We start from the raw sequence: 24,209 nt of genomic DNA on the forward strand, positions 1-24,209 counted from the left end.
AATTGAGGCAGCTCTGTGGTACAGTGGATAGAACGCTGGGCTTGGAATCATGAAGGCCTATCAAACTGAATTCTAATATGGCTTCCGACACTAGCTGGGGGACCCTGGGCAAGTCACTTAACCCAATTTACCTCAGTTCCTCATCTATTAAATGTGCCAGAGAAGGAAATGACAAGCCACTCCAGTATCTTTGCCAAGGAAACCCCAAATAGGAAGAGTTGGACACAACTGAAATGATTCAAAACCAGCCGCAGTTGAGACAGAGGTTAAGGGACTTGGCCAAAGTCCAATAGCTAGTCTGAGGCAAGTGTTGTAGCCGAGTCTTCCTGACTCCAGACCCAGCACTGCATCCCTTGTTCTATCTAGCTACTTTTATAGTATGTGACCCTGGGAATGGTAACCATTATTCCTAGTAAAATGAACAAGTATACGCATTCTAATTCATTCACAACATGAAACAGTTTTGATATCAAAATGATCAAATGGATATATTTCACCAATAGACTGTGACCAAACCACTGGGCATTGAATTTATGACATGGCATGTTTGGAAGAAGAGTTGATATTAACCTTGCCTAAGGGGTCACTTCCCTAGCACATTATAAATATATACACTTAAATGGGAGATAGAAACACTGGTCATTATCCCTCTCACAATCCAGCAGTTCTTCTTTAATTTTCTTGGTGCAACTGACAGATTGACAGCTGCTTGCAAAGAACCAGAGACAAGAAGGACAGGAGCAGAGCACCTGTTGGGCTGTTTAGGATCCCATTTACTTTCCAGTGGGAGTATTCATTCACTCTCATGAGCATCAAATTTTGTGAACAAAACAGTTCCCATTTCACTGTTGTTTGAATAGACAGGAGAGGATAGAAAACAGATCCTTAACACTAGGTTGCCTCTCTTATAAAAATAAGAGAATTTAAAAAGTTTTACCCAGAATATACAAAGGTTTTGAGCAGAAGAAACCTTAGAGATCATCTACTCAAATTCCTTCATCTTCCCCATGAAGGAATTGAGTTTTGGAGAGCTTAAGCAACAACACAATGTCACACAGATATTAAGGAAAGAGCAGAATCAGGATCTGTCCTCTGATTCTAAGTCCAGGGCTTTCTACTGCATCATGCTGTTTTCCTTGAATGCATTTTTTTAAATTATAAATTTTAATTTAGGAATTTTGAAACATCTTCTTGAATTTGTATTTAGTTGCTAGTTTAAACAGTTGATGCATTCATATTTTAGATGTAGCCTAGCGTCAAAGTTAAGGAAGAATCACAGAGGGAGAAAATCAGATGTGGGACCATGACATCCCATCTTGCTTTGCCAGAAGGGATTGGTCTCCCTCTTGCTGGGATCTTCAAAGGGGAAGAAATAAGAAATCAAATGCAGCTAAGACTGCTTACTAAGAAGACAGACTAGCTCTATAGGAATTGTTTGAGCACTATAGAAGAACCTGGCAAAGTTAAATTACCTGCTAAGATCTGCAGTTTTCCCTCTTGGGTCACTGACAAAGGAAATAGTTTTAAAGTCAGCTCATAACTTTGGCCACAATCTTTCCTTGCTGGACTCCAAGGTACCCACTTATGTGAGGTTAAAACTCTTCTGGCATCAGTCAAACAAATATCAATATTAAATTAAATAAATATTTACTAAGTGTGCTATATGCATGGCCCTATTTTAGACTCTGGAGACAGAAAATATAAACAAACAGACAAACAACAACAAAACAGTTTCTCCTTTCAAGGAGCTTATGTGGTTCTGAGGGCACACAGTGTATAAACAAGACAGTATGTCAGAGATTAGGAAATAAAGGTGAGGGAAAGGGAACAGAGTTCCAGGAATATCTGGAAAGGCAGAGAGACTCCCTATCATTTGGTTAGGTAAGGGTTCATGGAGGAAGAGACTTGAGTTGAATTGCATTTTAGGAAGTTAGGTTCACCTTTGCCTGTTATTTTGAGTTCATACATTAAAATATCAAAGTTGATTTCCCTCCTGATTTATATTGTGTTCAACTCTTTTTTTCCCCCATTAGAGGAAAAAGAAATTCTCAATGCTACTGCCTCATACCTATTAAACTAGCAAAAATAAATAAAAATGATAAATTTCAATGCTTTTGGGGCTCTGGGAAAACAAGTACACATAGGTTACTGGTGATTATGCAAATTAGTCCAGTCTTTCTGGAAAAGAGTCTGGCAATACACAACTAGAGTCATAATACTAGTTATACCCTTTGACCTAACAGTATCACTGTTAGGAATATGATATATCCAAAGGAAATAATTAAGAATCTAAATTTTTTTTACAAACATCTTTTTTGCTCTACTCCTTAAAATATTAAAAAAAAACTTCAACAACAAAAAACCTTAGGAATTATCTAAGTGAACAGTGTTTGGGAATGGTTCCACAGATTATGATATACCAATTCAATGGAATATTTTATTGTCACAAAGAAAGACAATTATGAAGAATATACAAATTATAGAAGATCCTCAAGAAAGATCCTAAAGTGACAGTCACTGGTGCAGTAAACAACACCTGCCAAAGCAATTAGCATGAAAGTTTAGTAATCAGAATGGCAGATATCAGAAAGTCTCACCTTCAACCAACATTTAGGCCAATGATAACTGTCAAATGAGTTGCAGAAAATATGATATATTTATTCTTCCATAGCAGATTAGCACATATATGTAAAATATAGGCTCCCTGAAGACAGAAATGTTTTTCATTTTGGTCTTTAACTCCTTCTCTAACATGGTGCCTTGCACATATGCTTAATAAATATTTGTTCAATTAAATAGAATATGGAATCTAAGAATCTGGGTTTGAAGTATGGTTCTTTTATTCCATGATTTTAGCAAGTAGAAAGTTTTAGAAAGTGGAAAGCAAGAATTCTGGGCTTCAATTTCCTCATTGGTAAAATGAAAGGGTTGGAGTAGTTGACCTTTGTGAAGTCTTTTTCATACCTAAAACCAATGAACCTAAAATGCATGTTGGTTTCATTGCTAGATGGCAAAAAGGTTTGAGGAATAAATAGTCTTGGCTCTGGCTTATTAAGAAAGAGAGTGAGAGTGAAAAAAGCTAGGTTAATTTAAAGATGGGGCAGGGATTAGAGCAGGAAGGGAAAGGACCACCAAGTTCCTGGAACTACATATCATGGGTCTAGGTTCTTTCCTCAGGAATTGAGCACAAAGATTCTTCAACTTCTTAGAGTCATGGAAAACAGTGGAAAAGATGCCAACAAGAGATAAAACATCTGGTCACTGGAAGAAGAGATGAGCCATGGTAATTCCCTGCTAATGAGAACTATGATGGTCTTTGGTAACCTTGACATGAAAACTTGTCCTTCATAGGACATATCTAGCTTATGATGGAGGTCCCCTTAAAACTTCTCAAACCTGATCACCAGTGTCCACTTCTGGCAATTTATGTAGAACAAATGAACCTGCATGAAGGAAAATGGAAGGAACTCTAGGAATTAAAAAGTCCTGTGCCTGGGGAAGAGAAATGAAGACCTTTCAGACCCAAATGGGATTTTTATTATTTGGCAACTCAAGGAGGATAATAGCTTTAGAAAAGATTTGAAAACTGAGGGGATGCCCATGAATTGGGGAATGGCTGAACAAGTTGTGGTATATGATTGTAACAAAATGCTACTATGTAGTAAGAAACGATGAAGGGGATGATTTCAGAAAAACCTTTGAAGATTAATATGAGCTGATGCAAAATGAAGTGAACAGAACTAGGAGAACAAAAAGCAATACTGTAACAATATACAACTGCAAAAGATTTAGCTACATTGAGCAATTTAATGATCCATGACAATTCCAAAGAATTTGTGATGAAAAAATGCTATCCACCTCCAGAAAGAGAACTGATGAACAGTATAAACTGAAATATATTGTTGCTTTCTTTACTTTCTTTTTCTTGCTTTTTTTCTTTGCAACATGGCTAATGTGGAAATATGTTTTGCATGACTTCATATGTATAATGGATATTTCTTGTCTTTTCAATTGTGGGAGGAAGAGTCAGGAGAGAGAATTTGGAACTGAGAATAATTTTAAAAATGCTTTTAAAACTTAGAACTTCACTAAGATTGTGACACCTTGTATATACATATATGTATATGTACACATATTTATATTTACATGTATATTTATATGTTTTTGCATATTTCTTTTTAAAAAATTACTAACATAATTTTGTAGTTTTTATACATTCTTCCTCCTTGATTTTCTTTGTATTTTGAAGTGCTTTTGCTTGCTGGCAATTGCTCTATTTTTTTAAAGGGTTAGGTTCAGTTTTATTGGAAGTCTTCAAGAAAACACTAGATGATGACTTCATAAGCATGTTGAAGATGAGATTCTTTTCTTTTTTTAAAGTGAAGGACTGAATTTGAGGACCTAGAGGGACACATGTGGCCTTGAGGCCACAGGCTCCCCACTCCTGGCTTAAAGCATTTAGCAGCTTATATCTGCATTCTCTTGGAACACTACACATAAAATATGCTAAATATATATGCAATACATGCATATAAATTGAATTATGTAGTAATGGAATTACTCCTTTTATTTGTATTATTTCATCCTATTTTTTTGTTTTCTCCTATCTTTGTTCTTGTTTTTGCACATTTACCGTTTCCCACTAACTTCTCCTTTTCTCTCTGCTTTCCCCTCACCGCAGCCAAGGAAGCCCTTCATTTTAACAAATATATTGCTGGCCATATTTTACCATTACCTTTGAGGTTGTCCTCATGACCCTTTTTGTACCTACTTGTTAATGGCTCTGATTTTTTCCCCATTAGTCATACATTTCTTCTTTGCAACTACATGTACTGCTCCTACTTCTTTCCTTTGGGGCTAAGTAGAAAAAAAAAAGTAAAATATTTCTGAATCACAGATTGCCCTTCAAATACTTATTGTTCCCCCTAAGCCTTTTCTTCTATAGGCTAAATATCCTGAGATCCAAAGGAATGTATTTGAAAAAAAGCAAATAACCAGTGATAATACCATTGTATATAATCATCTATGAGTCTATTCATGTACCCATAATGGCATCAAACTCAAATGGAGAGGGCTTCACCAAACTATATCTTGACTTAGAACACAACAAATTGTGGTTATTTTTTATTTTAATTTATTTTTGTTAAATACTTCAAGATTACATTTTAATTTGGTTTTGTTCATACTCTGGAATGTTGGAAGCCACAAGTGGCAGAGGGACTATGTCTGACATCTCTGATGTACAAGATATGGGAAGCTTGTGAAGGGTATTTAGAAGGAAAGAAAAAGAAGCTACATTGTAGTGAGACTATACCACAGTCTACTCAGCCAATTCAATTTAACAAGTATTTATTAAGTGCCTATGATGGCTGTAGACCAAATGACCAGGACTTTGAAGAATAAAAGATCTCTTTGGAATGTGTTCAGTGAGTGCAGATAGTTCTTGGACATGAGGAAACTGGATTAGGCTGCTTACCAAGCCCCCTGCACTCACAGGTCACCTAATATAGTCAGAAGGATAAAATAGATGACAAGTTCTGGGAACAGATCACATAGTTGGCATGAAGACATGGTAGAGTAGTGATGGAAAACTTGAACTCTCCAGATGGCTCTCTCTCTGGTAAAATCAGAGCATCTGAAATATTCATTACTTGCATTGCTAATCATTTCAGTCTTCAAAAGAGTAAGTAATGGTGGGAACTGCCATTCAGAATCTGATTCTGGCCCAAAGTGGGGAGCTGGTTGCTGAAGTATAAGTGACAAGAACCTTGAGAAGGTTTGTAACAGAGAAGAGAAAAAAGATTATATACTAACATGCAACCCAATATGCAAGTATTTTGGGAGAATTTTTAAATAATTCAGAGAAAGGATAGATAGGATTCTATGGCTTAAAATTCTACAGGAAATTCTATTCTGCCTTAAGAAAGATAAGTTATACTTAAGAATGTGGGAGTGGCAATTTGGCACATTGTAATCCTCATGTGACCTTGGGCAAGTCCCTTAAACTCTTTATGCCTCAGTTTCTCATCTATAAAACAAGGGAGCTGGATTAGATGGCCTATGTGGTCCTTTACATCTCTAAATCTGATCTATATTCTAATTTAATTTCATTTTTTTCTTTTTTGGAGGGGAGAGAAGAAGGGCAATTGGGGTTAAGTGATTTGCCCAAGGTCACACAGATAGTAAGTGTGTCAAGTGTCTGAGGTCAAATTTGAACCCAGGTCCTCCTGACTCCAGGGCCGGTGCTCTATTCACTGCATCGCCTAGCTTCTCCGTAATTTAATTTTGATAACATAAACACAAATGATTTTCCTGTGAGGGAAAACGGGGAGCTAGGTAATGAATCTGATGTGACTGCGTTAGGAACTAAGAGCAAAGGCTCATACTCAGTGGGACATAGTGCCTGCCCATTCTTTTCAACAAATCTAAGTATAAGATTTTCTTCTAAGCCTTGTTAAATTTGGAAATTCTCTGAGATAACCTGGCTTATCTGAAATGACAAGCCTGGAGACAAGCATTTGAAATTGTATTGAATGCTCTGTCTTCCTGTTTATATTTGTGTGTGTGTGCTCACATGCATGCATATGTGTGTTTAATCAGATTTATAATCACCTTGTCACTTGTGTTATTAAGAACCATCTCTCATTTGCTATTGCTCTGACTCCTTATAGTACAATTTTGCTAAGCTGTGAAATCTGGTTTTTGTTATGTCTGTCCATTTGGCACACAAACCAAGGCACACAGAAGAGACATGGGTATTGTCCAAATAATTTTGATTTTTAAGAAAAAAAAAAGGCTTTTGGAATACATTCAGTGGGTCCATATTCTCCTCAGACATGATGAGACCTGATCAGATCCATTATCAAAGTTTTTGTACTCACAAGTAACCTAATTTGGTATGAATGGCTAAATAGTTTTTTTTCTTTATTTCTTTATTAATGTGTATAGAGACAGTGAGTTTTTGTTCTACTTACTATCTCTGGGATCTGGGGTTAAGGCATTTAAATTCTATGGGTTTTACTTCCTAGTCTCTAAAATGAAATATTTGGACCAGTTGGCCTGTGCATATACTGTGTGAAAACAAACAATTGTTGTTACAGTGTTTGTTTCATTGTTATTGGCAGATATACACAATTAAGTAAAGAATAATAATTTTTTTGAAGGCAGGGATTGTTTTTTTGTTTTTGTGTCCCTAACCATTAGCGTAGTGGCTGACACATAGTTGGTGTTTGGTTAATCCATATGGATTAGTTGATATGGACAAGCAGGGGCAATGATCTTGCCTTCCTCACTTAACTTTTGGTTTAGCTCAATTTCATTTGTATGTCAATCAAAAAAGGATTTTGAAAGCAAAGTTGGTTTACTTACCCTATAATCTACAAAGTTATTCTTAAAAAAAACACCTTTTTTAGCAGAACCCCCAAAACGGGTTTTGAGGGGAAGAAGAATCTCACGGGTTAAACAGCTTTTATAAAGGTTTATTTTTTTACCCTGTCAGGTGATTGGGAGTACCACAGACTTCAAATTAGTATGGATTCATTTAAAAAGAAGAGACAATTTTAGACTAATGGTATTTTGGGTGTTTTTCTTGGCTGTCATTAGCTAGGCATGGTGACTTATAACCCCAGAAAACCTTTGGCTACCATATCTTACCATAAGGGCACAAAGAAGCAACAAAGAACAGATCAGTGAGCAGAGATGTCCATCAGAAAGAAGTCCGAATGCTTAGTAGAGAGTGGCATGATTCCATAACCAGAGAACCCTGACAACTGCACCAGTGTCTTGTACTTTTGTTTCTTAAGTTTCTGATTTATGCTCTTTTGTTCCACAAATATACCATGACAATATGTTTCCTATGTATATGCCTTCCATTCATGTGTGTTTTCTGTGTATGCCTTCTCCCCTGCTAGTACTGTGGTAACCAGTGGAAGATTATGTTCCTTATGTACATATCAATGGTTTTTTAATCACTTTATTTGTTCAGATATTTGGTTATCATGTTTCAAACTATTGTATCTTATTACTGTCTTGTAAAAAATTAAACATATGAGTAGGGAAATCATATTTGTTTTTAATGGGTACTTACTCAAGAGTGACTCAAACCATCACTAACCTTTCTTGGGGTCACACATAAAATGATCTTATATGTTATACATATTTCTCTCCTCTCCTGTATCCACATAGGGTAAAATACCCATACCCATAGATGCTCTGCAAAAAGGAATGTAAATGTTTGGTCCCTGAAACCTTGGAAGATATCTTGGGGTTTACTGGTTAGATTTCTTTCTTCAGGACCATGGCTTAAGCCCAAATCACTCTGGCTCTCCTTAATTGGCCAACAATAAGTCCCAGCCCAGGCCCTACCTGAACATTGTTTGGGCCCTGATGGTTCACAGAGAAGGTGAATAGCAACTGTTTCTGTTTTGTCCAGTCTTCCCCTTCCAGATTTTTTTTTGAGTAGGCAGAAGAGGTCATTCTTTGCCTCATTTCTCACCTAGCCTTAATCACAGAATGGGCATTGCCTCAGTCAAACTGAGACCTGTTAAAGACCTTAGCTTAAAAAGGTCAAGGTCTCTCACTGCATCCAGGGCCATCTCCAGTCATTCTGATCTATATGTTGACACTTGACTCAGATGTCTCCAGAGGAGAAAATGAGGGTGGTGACTTATCACAGCGCTCCCTTACTTAAATTCAATTCACTTGCAAGTCATGTCATCACCTTCATGATGTCATGGTCCTCTTCCAGAATAAAGGGCAAACAATGTCTTTTGTGACTGGTAAGGAAGGGGCAACCAATGATGCCTTTTTGACTGACACTCTCTTTTTTTCCAGATAATATTCCAGATATATACCCCATTTGGGCATTTTGCTGACTGCCCCCCCCACCCCCCCCCCCTGCAAATCCTAGTTCAAACTTGTTTCACTGCTAGTATCCACATACTTTTCAACTAGTTTGAAAAATGTCTTATTCTTTTTTTTCCAATTTATTTACTTATTTTTAGTTTTAAACATTCATTTCCACAATATTTTGAGTAAAAAATTTTTCTCCCCATCTCTCCTTTACCCCCCACCCCAGAATAGTGAGCCTACTGAATACCCTTCCCCCAATCTGTTATCTCTTATATCTTCCCCCATCCTCTCTCTCCTCCTTCAAATTTCAAGTAGGGCAAGATGGATTTCTATACCCTAGTACCCATATATCTTATTTCCCAGTTGCACATAAGAGTAAGGTTGACCTATTCCCTTTCACTTTCCTGCTCTTCCCTTCCGTTGTAACAGTGTTCTCTTGCCTCTTTTATCTGAGATAACTCACCCTAATCTATCTCTCCCTTTCTTCTTCTCCCAATATATTCCTCTCTCACCTCTGAATTTTATTTTTAAGGTATCATCCCTTCATATTCAACACATCGTGTGCCCTCTATGTATACATGCATACACATATGCACACTCACATATATATTTATACACACATACACCATCCTATATATACCTATATATGTACATATACATATATATTCCCTTCAACCATCCTCATATTGAGAAAAGTCTCATGAGTTACAATTATTGTTTTTCCATGTAAGAATGTAAATAGTTCAACTTTAATAAGTTCCTTATGATTTCTTTTTCCTGTTTACCTTCTCATGCTTCTTGTAATTGAAAGTTAAATTTTCTGTTCAGCTCTGGTTTTTTCATCAAGAATGCCCGAAAGTCCTCTATTTCATTGAATGACCATATTTTCCCCTGAAGTATTATTCTCAGTTTTTCTGGGTGGGTGATTCTTGATTTTAATCCTAGCTCCTTTGACCTCCAGAATATCATATTCCAAAGCTCTTCAATCCCTTAATGTAGAAGCTGCTAGATCTTGTGTTATCCTGATTGTGTTTCCACAATAGTAAAATTGTTCCTTCCTGGCTGCTTGTAATATTTCCTCCTTGACCTGGGAATCTAGAATTTGGCTATGATATTCCTAGGAGTGTTCTTTTTGGGATCTTTTTCAAGAGGTGATGGGTGAATTCTTTCAATTTCTATTTTTCCTTCTGGTTCTAGAATATGAGGGTAATTTTCCTGGACAATTTCTTGGAGGATGATTTCTAGGTTCTTTTTTTGATCATGGCTTTTAGGTAGTCCAATAATTTTTAAATTATCTATCCTGGATCTATTTTTCAGGTCACTGTTTTTCCAATGAGATATTTCACACTGCCTTCTATTTTTTTCATTTGTTTGGATCTGTTTTGTAGTATCTTGATTTTTCATAAAGTCATTAACTTCCATTTGCTCCAATATAATTTTGAAGGAATTATTCTCTTCAGTGAGTTTTTGAAATTCATTTTCCATCTGGCTAATTCAGCTTTTTAAGGCATTCTTCTCCTCATTGGCTTTTTGACCTCTTTTGCCATTTGAGTTAGTCTACTTTTTTTTTTGCTTTTTTGAGGGGCAATTGGGCTTAAGTGACTTACCCAAGGTCACTCGGCTAGTAAGTGTTAAGTGTCTGAGGCCGGATTTGAACTCAGGTCCTCCTGACTCCAGGGCTGGTGCTCTATTCACTGTGCCACCTAGCTGCCCCAGAGTTAGTCTACTTTTTAAGGTGTTATTTTATTCAGAATTTATATGGTTCTCCTTTAGCAGGCTGTTGACTCACTTTTCATGATTTTCTTGCATCATTCTCATTTTTTTTCCCATTTTTTCCTCCACTTCTCTTACTTGATTTTCAAATCCTTCTTGATCTCCTCCATGGCCTGTGACCAGGTCATATTTTTCTTGGAAGCTTTTGATGCTGCAGTTCTGACTTCATTGTCCTCCTCCAATTCCATGCTTTGATCCTTTTTGTCCCCCAAAAAGGATGTATGGTCTGATTTCACTTCCTTATCTTGGCAATTACTTGACTTTTGAGCTCTTTGCCACAGTAGAACTCTGCTTACAGAGTGTAGAGAGCTTTGTTCCACATTGCTGGGGTTTTCACAGTGGCCAGAGGTCTGAGGAGGGCACCCTGTCTAGCCCCCACAAGCTCTGGCTCACTGGCCACACACCCCAAGACCACCACCCAAGACCTGATCCAGATCTAGGCAGGTCAAAGCAAGAGTGATTACCCTCTGAATGGCCACTTGGTCCCCCTAGGATCTGTAGGCCAGGAGCTTTGAAAGTAGCCATGCGGCACAGCTGACCTCCCACCACTTCTAGCCCTGGGGAAAGGGGCTGGACTGAGCTGTTCATTCACCCTTACAACAGAGTTCTGGACTGACCTTTTACTTTGTCTTTGGTGTTTATGGATTGAGAATTCTGGAAACTGCCACAGCTGCTGGTGATTCACTCTCCTGAAGTCTGCTCTGGCCAGTCTGGGTGCTGGTCAGGGTCGCCCTAGGACTGGAACTGTGACTCACTGGGAACTGTACTCTGCTCCCAGTGCTCTGTGACAGACCTTTCCTGTCGGCCTGCCAGGATGCCTTCAGCAGGAGATTTGTTTCTCTCTGTGTCTTTGTGGGTTCTGTAGCTTTAAAATTTGTTTAGAGTCATTTTTATACAGGTATTGGAGATGACTGAAACTGGAGTCCATGCCAAGTTTGTGCTTTTACTCCACCATCCGATGTTTCTTATTATTAAGTGAGGTCAGTGATACTGACCAAAACTCTGAAATTTAATTGTAGGTCATGGGAAGCAATAAAATTTCTAGATGGATAAATTGTAGGATAGGAAGAGGCATTAAATAGAAAAGTATGGAAGGTGAATCACATTCTCTGAGGTCTAGGGAGGATGGTTTGATTTTTTTTCATCTTTTTTACATTTATCTCTTTGGAAGATCTGTCAGCAAAGAGCAAAATATGGTGGTGAGGCATTTAATATTGTTGACCACCCTCTTCTCCTGCATACTTACTTTTCTTTGTGTTTTCATGGCAATATTCTCTCCTGTTTCTCCTGTCAGTCAGTAAACATTTATTAAGTTCCTACCATGTGCCAGGAACTGTGCTAAGCACTGGGGACACAAAGAAAGGCAAAAGATAGTCCCTGCCTTCCCAGTCTAATGGGAGAGACAGTATGCAAACAGCTGTGTACAACTGAGTGATTTGCAGGCTAAATAGGTGATAATTAACAGGGGGAAAGAACTACAATTAGGAGGAATAGGAAAAGGCTTCCAGTAGAAGGCAGGATTTTTCTGGATGATCATTTACATCTCTGTATCTGAACTATAAGTATAGCCTGAGTCTCTATTCTAGGCTCTCATCTATTCTCTCTATACTGTCTCATTTGGTGACTTTATCAGCTGTCACAGGTTCAATGATCATTTCTAAAGAGATGACTCTCACACATAATGTATGTATACATATATATACATATACCATATAAAACACATGTGCATGCATACATACATATGTATATATAAATGTGTGTACACACACACACACACATAAAATTACCAACTCCCTATTGGATATTTCAAAATACATGTCCCATAAACTCAGCATCTCTGACATAACTCATTATCTTTCTTCTTAACCCGGCTCATCTTATGAACTTCCTCATTTCTACTGAGGGCCCAACTATCCTTCTAGTTCCCTATGTTTGCAATTTCATTGTTATCTTCCACCCTTCCAGGTTTCTCACATATTCATCTCACATATTCAATCATTTGCCATTTTTTTGTCTATTTCCCAAATATAGTCATGCCTGTCTTACTACTCACAGAGATACAATATTAAGTCAGTTCCTTATCATTTCTTGTGTGAATTATTGCAACTGCTTCCTATTTGATTTTCCACCCTTAAGTCTTTCCCCACTCTAATCTATCCTCCATACAGTTGCCAAAGTGATTTTCTTCAAGCAAAGTTCTGTGTAACTCCCCTACTCAATAAACTCTAGTGGCTCCCTATTGCTTCCAAGAAAAAAAAAAACCTACTCAATTTTGATTTTTAAGTCCACTTCCTTTACCTTCTGGTCAAAACAAATTGGCCTTCTTGCTGATTCTCACACATTACCCTCCACCTCTAGCCTCCCCGTCTTGATACTGGCCCCTTCTTTCCTTAGAATGCACTTTCTCATTACTTTGACTTTACAATATTGTGTGATTATTTCAAAACTGAGCCTAAACACCACCTTCTACATAAAGCCTTTCCTAACCTCCACAATTGTTAATGACTTCACTGCTTAAAGTACCTTGCATTTACTTTGCATTTATTCTCTATATATTTAATATGTACATGTTACTTCTTTCTTGAGAATAGGGATGGTTTCAGTTTCATCATTAAATCTCCAAAACTTAGCAAAGTGCCTGGCACATAGTAAGTGCTTAATAAATGCTTATTGATTTAGCTCAGAATGGAATTGGGCTGTATGAGTAAGCATTATCATCTTATTCTTGTGAAGGTAGAAGTTTATTGTTTCTTAGCTAGCCATTGCTAAGTCACCTTCTATTTGCCTCAGTTTCCTTTTCTATAAAACGGGGATAACTCTAGCACCTACCTCCCAGGCTTGTTGTAAGGATCAGATATGATATTTATAAAAAATGCTTAGTGCAGTTCCTGACACATAGTAGGTATAATATCAATGGCTTATCTCTTAAGTGTTTGGAGCTAGAAGGGAGTTCCAAAGGAATCCAATCTAACCCTCTCATTCTGTAGATGAGGAAACTGAGGTCAGAGAGATCATGTGATTTACCTAAAGTCTCAGATGTGTTAAGTGGGAAAAGCTGTGATTTTTACCCAGGCCTTCTGGCTATGATTCTTTTCCACTTCATACTAATCATTTCCTGGACATTTATTATGTGTCCACTATGCACAAGGCATTGTGTCAGGCCTGAGGAAAACACAGGCAAAAAGATTTGTATGATTATGTGTATATAAATATTTGCAAGATATGATTTCTGTTCTGGTTTGAATTAAGGAAATAAATGTAGATCTTTTTTGGTGTCATTAAAAAGACTAGTACATTTCTAGAAAAGTCTTTTCTAGTTCAGGGCACTTACTGGTTTTTGAATCCTCTTGCAAAGATTTAGTAAGCAATTCTTTAACCTTTCTTTGTTAAAAATGAGAAAGGCAGTGTACTCTTGTGTCATCACTTGTTCAAGGGAAGAAAAATAAGCAATACTGTGTTTTAAAGCTTCTCCTAGGAAGAGAGAGGAACTGCCTCAGTGATGGATTCTTTCCTTTGTAAGGCAGTGATATGTTGTGCCAAGAACTGGCTATCTCAAAACCTGGTTTTGTTAAACCAAGGGATAAATCCTTTACAAGCAGACTTGATTTGGATAAGTCTGTGGACTTCCTTTTACTTAAAAACTTTGGAAACACTTCATTATAGTGGATACCTGTTAAAGTAACCTTCTTTCTTACTGAAAATAGTAGCATTCATTCAAGAATTCTGAATATTAGTACAGAAATGTTTTGCTTAAAGACTTTCACAGAAGTAAAAATAACGTTCTGAAATTTTAACCATTGTGTTAAAATCCCTCTAAAACATATCATATACCAATACAATAAAATGTTGAATAATTCACTTTCTTCTTAGTATATACTAAATATAATTTTAACTTTTCTTGATAATTTAAGTGTCATCATTTTGAATATTAAACGGTTTTACATTATTTTATTCTTCTACTTGTAATGGAATTCTGATGGGAGTAGTTTCAACCTTACCCTTATACACCATTTATGGCTTGTCGGTCATACACCGTGTCATTCCAACCATCCGTTCTTCTGCTGTCTTATTGTATGAGTGCTGTACTGTGTTAGAAAAAGCTGGAAAATACTGCCAAAATGTTCCATATAAATTCATATCATCTTCTGATGGGCCTTCACTGCTGTACTCTTTTTATTCATTTCTGACTCTCTATCTCTTTCAAAAATATTTAAAATTGTTTTTGACTTCAAACCCTAATACTACTCCAGTCTTCTCTCTCTCAGAAGGTGACCTTGCATCCTACTATCTTGAGAAAGTTAAGGTCAGTTGTCATAAGATCCCCCTCACTTTTCCACATCTTTCCCCATCGTCTTCTTTGTTTTAGTCTCAGATCAGGAGATAGTCATTCTCCTTGATGAAGCCAGTGCCTCTAGAGGTGACCTTATCCCATCCTTTCTGATATCCTTTGTGAGCTTGCTTCAATGACCAATCCATTGCTTTCATTAATGACCAGTCTCCTGTCCCATTTAGTAGTGTGGTCTATTGGTATTCCATCTGTCCTTATTTACTGGTTTCTCCCCTGTTACCTACAAACATGTGTAGGTCTCTCTTATTTTAAAAAAGCAAAACCTTCATTTCATCCTGCTAGCCCCTCAGACCATCATCTGATTTCTCTCCTTCTCTTCCCTGTTAAACTCCCAGAAAGAGGAGTCTACCCCTGTTTCCTCTATTTCTTCCACACCCACATATCTTAATCCTCAAATCTCGCTGTTACCCAATTTATCTACTGAAATTACTCTTGCAAAAGTTATCAATGATATTTTTACTATTAAATTTACTGATTTATGTACATTCTTAAACCTTCTTGAATTTTCTTCAGCCTTTGTCACTCTTGACCACATTCTTCTCCTGCATACTTTTACCTTTCTTGGCTTCTGTGGCATAGCTTTTGTCAGGTTCAGTTTTCTACTTATTCCACTGATTCTTTTCATTTTCCTTTGCTGACTCATCACCTATTTCTGCCTCCCAAGCGTGTGCCTCCTTTTGTTTTTTTAAGCAATTGGGGTTAAGTAACTTGCTCAAGGTTACACGGCCAGTTATTTCTGGGTGTGGTGCTAAGTATCAGAGCCCAGATTCGATCCCAGGTCATCCCGACTCTGGGGCCGGTGCTCTTACTCACTGAGCCACCTGGCCACCCCAGTGTGTTTATCATTTAAGTCTCTATCCTTAGCACTCTTGTCTCCTCTTTTTATAGTTTCTTCCTTGGTACTCTCATCTATTCCTTTTACTTTGTCACCTTTATACAGATGACTCCTGAATCTCCCTATAAAATGTTACCCTCTTTTCTTTTAGTTCCACGTTTCTGTGTGTTGAACATCTCCACACATGTGAGTGGAAGGAGACCTTCAAAACTAGTAGTTTCCCAAATGAACTCATTAACTACTCTCTCCTAAGTCATCCTTATTCTAAACTTCCCTTTCTCTCTGGAGGGAATCATTATTCTTCCAATCACCTAGAATCATCTTTGACTCTTCTCAAATATAATTGATCTTATATAATTATATATAATTGGATATATATGTTTGATTATGTGTTATATTAATCACCAATGTCTACTGATACAACCTCCAAGACATCTCTCAAATTTGTCTCCTCCCTGCTCTTACAACCACTAACCTCAAGCATACCATCTTCAGAACTTAAAAGGATAAATGTAATAGACTATTCACTAGTCTCCCTTCTTCCAATCTCTCCCTTTTCCAATACATTATTCCCAAAGCTGCCAAAATAACCTTCTTAAGCTACAAGTCTGACCACATCACTCTTGCTCAGAAACTTTTTAATGGTTCTGTCAATAATCATAAAATACAAACTTCATCTCACATTTAATGACTTCCACAACTATCACCAACCTACTCTTCTAGTCTTGAAAAAAACATAATCTACTTTATGAACTGTGTCCCAAACAAGTGAACAATTAACTATTCTCCTAAGATACTATCACCGAACTCTATATATTCAAATATACTGTCCCCAATGCCTAGTATGCACTTGCTCCTCATCCTCACTTTTGAGATTCTATTTATTTGAAGCACAGTAAAAAAAAAAAAGGTACACTTTGGGAATTCAGTGGCACAAGGTACACTGTCATAACTTTAGGGATGTTATACATGAAAAAAAAAAAGCTAAATTTTCTCCCTTTTTGAAAAACTGTGTTACGTAATTTTACTTGCCCAAACAGACCACTTAAAAATATTTGGTCGATAAATTTCTAACATCCATAAAAATGTAGTTTTCTTACTAAAATGCAAGAATTAAAAAGATCAGTGTCTAAACAAGAAAAGATTAAAAACCAACTGGAATGAAAGCCTAGATATCACATCTAAAATCAGGGCTTTTTGTTTGGTCCTTCATATTCTTCTCTACCTCTACCATACCCTGCTGGAGTTCCAGGTCTCATTCCTCTAGGGCCCTGCCCACCCAGAAGCCCAGCTACTCCCTGCCCAGTGTGCATATTACTTCCCATCATGGAACCACTCAGGGCTGTTCTTATAATCTATGCCACCACCTTAAGGTGGAAATTTCTGGCTTCCTGAGCCATAGGGATCTCCCATCTTAATTGTCCCTGCATCCATTCTTATCTCTCTCTTATGTGGATCCATGTTTCCCATTGGACTATAGCTTTCTTCTCTTTGGTGTCCCATTTGCTCTTCCATCACCTTGGCGAATTATCATTTCTTCTTCTCTTCTACACCGTTCTTCCTCTTGTCTTAACTGTATTTCTTTATGTTTCTGCATTCCTTTATTGTGAAGTTCCTCCATCTGTCTGTTTTTCTTGACACCTCATTAGATCCTCACATAAAGGATTTGCCTGATACTCATGTTATGGATCTTCTGTTTCACTTTCCAGTTTATCTTTTGCATCTTCCATGTTTTTCTCAACCTGTTCCCTTTGCTGCTTTTCCATTTCATCTAAAGACTTCTATCTCTGGGAATATTCAAACTCAAAGGTGCCATGCTGGGCAAAATGTGGAGGGTTCTCTCTCTCCTTTTGACACATTGGATTCTTCTGTGCAAACTTTTCAGGAATACCATCTTCATCATCTAGTTGCTCCAGTGGTTCCACAATGACTGGAGGAGTTGTTAACAAAAACAATCCTTCACTGCATCGTTCAAATGCTTTTCTTGCAGCTGGCTTAGAAGCAAATTCAACAATGCCTTTTCCTTTAGATCTTCCTCAATCATCAACAATTACAACAGCCCTTTCAATAGGTCCAAATTGGCTGAATGCTTCTTCCAGTAATTCATGGGAACAGGGCTCTGGATTCCAGTTTGTTGAAATCATATCCTTTGCCTTTGTTGATAAAGACTTCACTAGATTCTCCATATTGAGCAAATAATCTTCTAAAGTCTTTGCCTATAACATCCGCCGAAAGATTTCCAACAAATAACCTCCATCGCTGTGTGTAAGTTTTCTCTCCGGCCGCCTCAATAGAGACACATTGGTTTTAAAGCCCTCAGGTCCGAGGTCTTCTCTTCGCTGGGGCCGCGGCGGCTCACAGGCAGCCGGGTGGTGCAGCCGGCCCCTCGGGGCTCCCCACCACGCCGATGTGGGGGCTTCGGGTGTTCTCCAGGAGGAGTGAGTTCCAGCCTTCCGGGCATCTTGCCTTTGGGCGCGCCAGGGCTCCCACTGGCTTAGGCCCCGAGGCACCCAGGGGCAGGGGCGACCCCGCTCCAGCCAGAGGACATTGAAGCCCGTGTCAAGGAGGTCTGCTGAGGCCGCCCAGGAGGGACCGACGGTCCGGATGAGGCCCGGGCGGCCGTGGAGCCTCAGCCCGACGGCGGCGGCGTCGGCAGGGACGGCGTGGAGACAGAGGCCGGCGCGGTGGTGCTCACCGAGGGTGCGGGGCCGCTGCCGGAGGGAGGGAGGGAGGGAGGCCTGGCTTCAGAGGCTCTGGCGACCACGCCTGCGGCTGCGCAGAGGCGGCGGGACAGAGGGCTGAGGCCGGGTCTGGATGGGCCGGGCCCTGGCGGCCCTCGATTCCGGCTCAGACCCGGTGCCCTGCGACGATGAGCGGAAGTCTCGGCTTAGGCCGCCGCCACGACCCCGGAACTGCCCGGGATGTGTGCGTGATCTGCAGGTCGGGGGCGCCGCTCGGGGCTGGAGGCCGCCATGTGACCACGACGTGGAGGAGCACAGGAGCCCCTTCCGGCCTTTTACAAGCCACATCCCAGCTGTGGGCAGCTGCTCAGGAAGCCTTCCTTCATGGCCGCAGAGGTCAGTGCCCTTCTTCTCTCACATTTCCTAGAGTATTTTGACCGATGTCCGTTTTGCTCTTTTTCTTCTTTTTGGGAGCTTGTACATTCCTTGTCCAGTCATGAAAGTTCATACTCTTGATATCCTCCGCCAGTCTCCTCGTGTCCCTGATTCCTCGCCCCCAGATGCCTAGGCAGTTGCCACATCTTGTCATTTACACATCCACAGCCGTCCCTTTTTCTCAGTTCTCGTGACCATCGCTCTAGTGTGTGTGTGTGTGTGTGTGGGGGGGCTGTTTGTCCCCTTTCATCTAGACCAGGGATGGGGAACCAGCAGCTTGGAGGCCACATGTGGCCGTCTAGGACCTTGCGTGTGGCCTTTTGCCTGAGTCCAAGTTTTACAGAACGGATCCTTTTATTAAGGGAATTTGTTCTGTGAAGTTTGGATTCAGTCAGAGGGTTGCACTTGAGAACTTAGAGGGCCACATGTGGCCTGGAGGCTGCAGGTTCCCAACCCCTGTTCTAGACTATTGCAATGGCTTCTTAAAGAGCTCTCCCAGCCAGAAGTCTCTCCCTCCTCTGATACACTATCTATATACTGCTGCCAAAATGGTTTTTTACAGATCTGACCATGTTCTCCCTTACTTGGTTCCCTGCCTCATTCAGGATCAAATACAAACTCTATTTACTATTTGAAACCTTTTACCAGATGACCCCAACTTACCTTTCCAGCCTTATAGCACAATATCTCATTCCAAGGACACTTCTTGTTGGTCCTTTGTTTTCGAAGAGATATGATTTGGGGATATGAGTGATGTCTTGACTTGACTTGACCAAATATACTCGTGATTTGGATTTAAGTGAGGCAGAGTTTCAATAATAGGTTGTCATCCTCACTGTCTCTTCCAGAGTCATCAAAATTGGATCTTTGATGTCTGACCAAGCTGGTCAACTGCCTTCATGGCTGTTTGAACAAATTGATTTTCAACCAACCATTCCACCAGGGGAAGTCTTTGCATGCTTTGGGCTAGACATCCCCCTAACTCATTGATAGGTTAAGGCCTGTTGGCTACCTGAAAACTGGTTTAGCCTGCCAAGACTAGGGTAAGGCTCCTGAATAGGCTAAAGCTTTTTGGAGCTATAAATGAAATATGTATACTCTGGTCCTGTCCAGCTAGTCTTCTTACAGTTCTGCATGCATGTCACTTCATTTTACAGCTCCATGTTTTTATACAGACTATTCTCCATGACTGGAATGCAATCCCTTCTCTTTTCATCCCCCAGCTTCTTTAATTTTTTCAAGTCTCAGATCTAGCACCACTTCTATATGAGGCCTTTATGATCTCTCTTTGGTAGCGCTTTTTCTGCTCATCCCCTTATATCTATATTGTATATATTTTTTATATCTATATATTTCCATGCTTTTTCCTCCAAATATACTCCTTGAAGACATAGGGACTGTTTTACCTTTTGTCAGGGTGTGCTCAGCATTGAACACAGCACTTGGCACATAGCAGGGATGAAATAAAATGTTGACTGCCTGACTACTGATTGACTGAACTACTATCCTCTTAATTTTCTATTTCTTGTCTGTTTGGGGTCAGAAAACTAGATAATGAAGCTCTTAGAATTATGTCAAAAGGAAGTTTAAATATGTTCTGGGCTCAGGGACTATCCTCTTAATAAAATACATAAACTTGAAAGCATAGCATCTGTGATATCAATTTGGTTGTTCAGAGGCACATTTTGTTTAATTACTGGGTTCTCAGGGGAATTCCAAATAATTAAGATTGCCAGGTAGATACTCAACTGAAAAGTGAAGTGTTGATAATGCCTTTCATCTCAATGTTATCTTGTATGTTCCTATATATTTATGTGTCTCCCTGATTAGAATGTGAGATTCTTATGTGTAGCAAATGTTTTTGCCTTTCTTTGTAACCCCTGAACTCAGTGTTAGGCTAGGCATATAGTAGGTACTTGATAAATGCTTATTGACCAACTAAGTTACTAAATATTTCTCCGGAAACTTCAATTTCAAGTATCTTTCTCATTGTTGATCCAATTACCACATTGAATTGTGAGATTTGAGGATAACCATAGCAGAAAAAGAAAATAGAACTTCAGAAAGTATTTTGCACATTGCAAGGAAGATATGAGATAAAAGACACTTCATTCAAAGTATGCTTTAATTGATTGGCTACAATATGAAGAGAGATAAAAATATTCAATATGTTTTTTTTGTCAGGTTTTTCTTTCAAGTCCAACCACCACAAATTCTTTTTTCTTTTCCTGGAATGACTTCCATGTCCCTTTCTCCAGCTCAAAAAATTCTATTCATCTTTCAAGGTCAAACTCAGATGCCACTTGTTCTATCAAATTTTCCCAGTAGAAAATTGTTTCCTTCCTCAGCCTTTGAAAAACATTTTGTTTATACTTTCCTATTCAACCATAATGTTTTATTTTGTGTAATAGTTATCCATGCCCATGTTCCATCCCATCCCTCTGCTAGATTGTAAGCTTGTTGCAGCTGTAAACCGTGTTACATTTGATTTTTATATCTCAGTCCAATATCTAACACAATTCTCTACATAGGCTCCTAATCAGTGTTTGGCGAATTGTTTTTAATATCTAATCTATAGATATCTATAACTGAGAAGTTAGTTACGTAAGCAGCTATGTAAGTCTTTTGAATCATTATGGCATCCATTGAGTCCACAGAGAAAAATCTTAGGTAGATATTCTCTGTCATCATTGGGAACTATGGACAGTGAGGGATATATGTCCTTGGGGAAATTCATGGCAGTAATTCTAGTAAGTAGAATATAATATGATTGGGAAGGTTACTTCCCACCTATATTTTTTTCTTTAGATCCTTGTATGCCAAGGTTGTTTCATTTACTGTAGACAGTAATAACCAGAATGATGAAATGGCTTACTATCTTGCTGTAGAAGGAGGTAGGGAGGGAATATGTAACAGTCAAAAGCCTGATTATAGCTGTCTCCATATGCTGGTGAAGCATAATATTGCCCTCGGGTCCTAGGATATTCTAGCATTGTAGAAAGATGAAAGACAGCAGCAGGTCCCCATAGTCTTACTGCTGTTTAAGGCTCCGGGGACACTTTCTACATAAACATACCACATGTAGTGAACGACTTTACAGGGATCTGTGCCACCTTTTCCCACATGGCCTGTAGTATAAGAGCCACTATTCTAGAAGCAATGAGAGATAGACACCCTACAACTGTTTCATAGCTTCTCATCACAGTTACAAATACCTTACTTTGTTCCTTTAGGATGATTGCTAAGTTGTCAGGCCCTTTCTTCTCCCCCTCCCCCACTTTCCTAAAAGAGCAATTTCTGTCTTAAACAAGCAAGGAAGTAGACAGAAGGCACTTTAAACTAGCCTTACTTAAATTGAACAGTGACACTGTACACAGAGTTGTCAGACAAGTTCTAAGATGAATAATAATTACATTAATAATTTTAAAGGCTAATTAGCATTTTTTACAGTAAACACATTGTTCATCACACTAAAGGATAGGATGGCCAAATCCTTTTTGTATAATAATTGTTTTTCAAAATCACAGCTCATTTATCTTACTTTTAGTAAATATGCACCATTATGTGACCAGGCACTATTTCTACTGTACTGATTATTTGAGTTGGAGACTTGTTAAGTCTGAAAATGAAAAATCTTGAAACTTGGTTGGCACTGTGAAAGTATTTTAGCTTCTATTTGGGTAAATGGGAAAAAATAAACCTTGACACAAAATCCTTTTTTTTCCATAAACTGGATTTTTGCAAAAGTTTTATCATTCATTTTGTCTTATTACAGTGTCTATTTTCTTTTTCCTACTTCCTTTTCTTTTCTTTTTCTCTTAAGAAATAGAAAGAATTTTCCTGATTTTGCTGCTTCAGCTAGAACAGAGTAGATCGCCATGGTTACCTCTTTGGTGCATCAGAACCTGGAAATATATCTTGACTTTACTTTATTTTGTTTTTTTTTTTTTCCCTGCAAGCTCAAAGCTAAATTCCAGATAAATCTAAGAAGACTTTTCATCAGGATATTGACCCTCCTCCCCAAAAACCTTCCTCTAGGGATTTTCCTGTGCCTCTAGCTTTCTTCTATACTTTCCTTAACCAGCAGTTGCAGCAAACTCCAAATCAACCTCCTTGTCAGAACGAATGATCTAAAATTAATGTGCACTTGTCGACATGTATTACTTTTCCTGATGAAGATTCTTTGCCTGAACTGACTACAAACCGACAGTCGTTCAGAAGTAGTTTGCTCATTGCCAAGGTCCAATGGCTGATAGAAAAACATAGATAATGCTTGGAGTTGGATTTAAAACGATAAGTACAATGACTCCTGACATAGAAGACTAAGAGAAATCATCCATGACCAGGCTGTTTGCTTCTACCCTACACCAATTTTTAGTGTTCTCACTAGTGATGCTTATCTTCTTTACAAAATACCCTCAGAGAATGTGTCCAGCTTACTTTAAAACATACATCTGACTTCCAGTGCTCTCCATGTTAGGGGCAAAGTCAAAATATTCATTCATTCGTTCATTCATTCATTCACTCATTCATCCATTCATTCTTTCAAATCTTTGCTAAGGAAGGACTTACTGAGTAACCCACTGTCCTAGGCTCTAAGGGAGAACAAATAATATAAATGACAAATGGTCTCTGCTCAAGGAGGAATACAGTATAGTAGAGAAGATATTTATATAAATAATCATAAATGCCTCAGTAGAGTACACACTTAATTCCATGAATTTAGATGAGGAACTGATCGCTCAGCTGGGAAAATCAGGGATGGCTTAATTGTAATGGTGGCAATTGATCTGTGTGTCAGATGAATGATCCAAATATAAATCCTCTATGCGTAACTACTTTGTTTTGCAGTTATGTCTTTTGTCTTTGTATTCCTAGCACCTAGCTCAGGGTCTAGCATAATAGCAGGCACTTAATAAATGTTTGTTGATTAACTGATATAGGATATACATGCTGGAAATGTACAGCAATGCAATAGCTATTACAGCAATAGCTATATACAGCTATATCTTTTCTGTAGTTCTGCTGCATAACATAAAAAAAAATCCCAAACATTAGATAAAAATGTATTTTATCCTTTTGAGAAAGCTGTATGCTTTTTTCCAGTTTGTTTTTACTTATATTAAACAGCATACTGTGAACTTGGAAGAATGGGAATGAGAAAAGATGCTGAGTATATAATGACTTTGTGTGTACCATATCTGAAAGCCCAGAAAAGCATCAGCACACCAGGAACACAGCAGTTATCTCCATAAAAGTATAATGACTAATACTAATACTACTAATA

At 38.4% G+C, this 24,209-nt stretch overlaps 1 protein-coding gene and 1 pseudogene across 1 annotated transcript in view; both read right to left on the reverse strand.

Annotated features, from left to right (window-relative positions):
- Positions 1-24,209, reverse strand: part of CDH20 (cadherin 20) — a 304,259-nt gene that overhangs the window by 225,094 nt on the left and 54,956 nt on the right. The window lies entirely within an intron of this gene.
- On the reverse strand, positions 16,788-18,835 carry LOC138171306 (splicing factor, proline- and glutamine-rich pseudogene; annotated as a pseudogene).

The sequence above is a fragment of the Petaurus breviceps genome, unplaced genomic scaffold, assembly GCF_028583685.1.
Source record: "Petaurus breviceps papuanus isolate PSGF00001 unplaced genomic scaffold, PetGlider_PUasm1.0 42, whole genome shotgun sequence".
In the NCBI taxonomy this organism is placed as follows: Eukaryota; Metazoa; Chordata; class Mammalia; order Diprotodontia; family Petauridae; genus Petaurus; species Petaurus breviceps.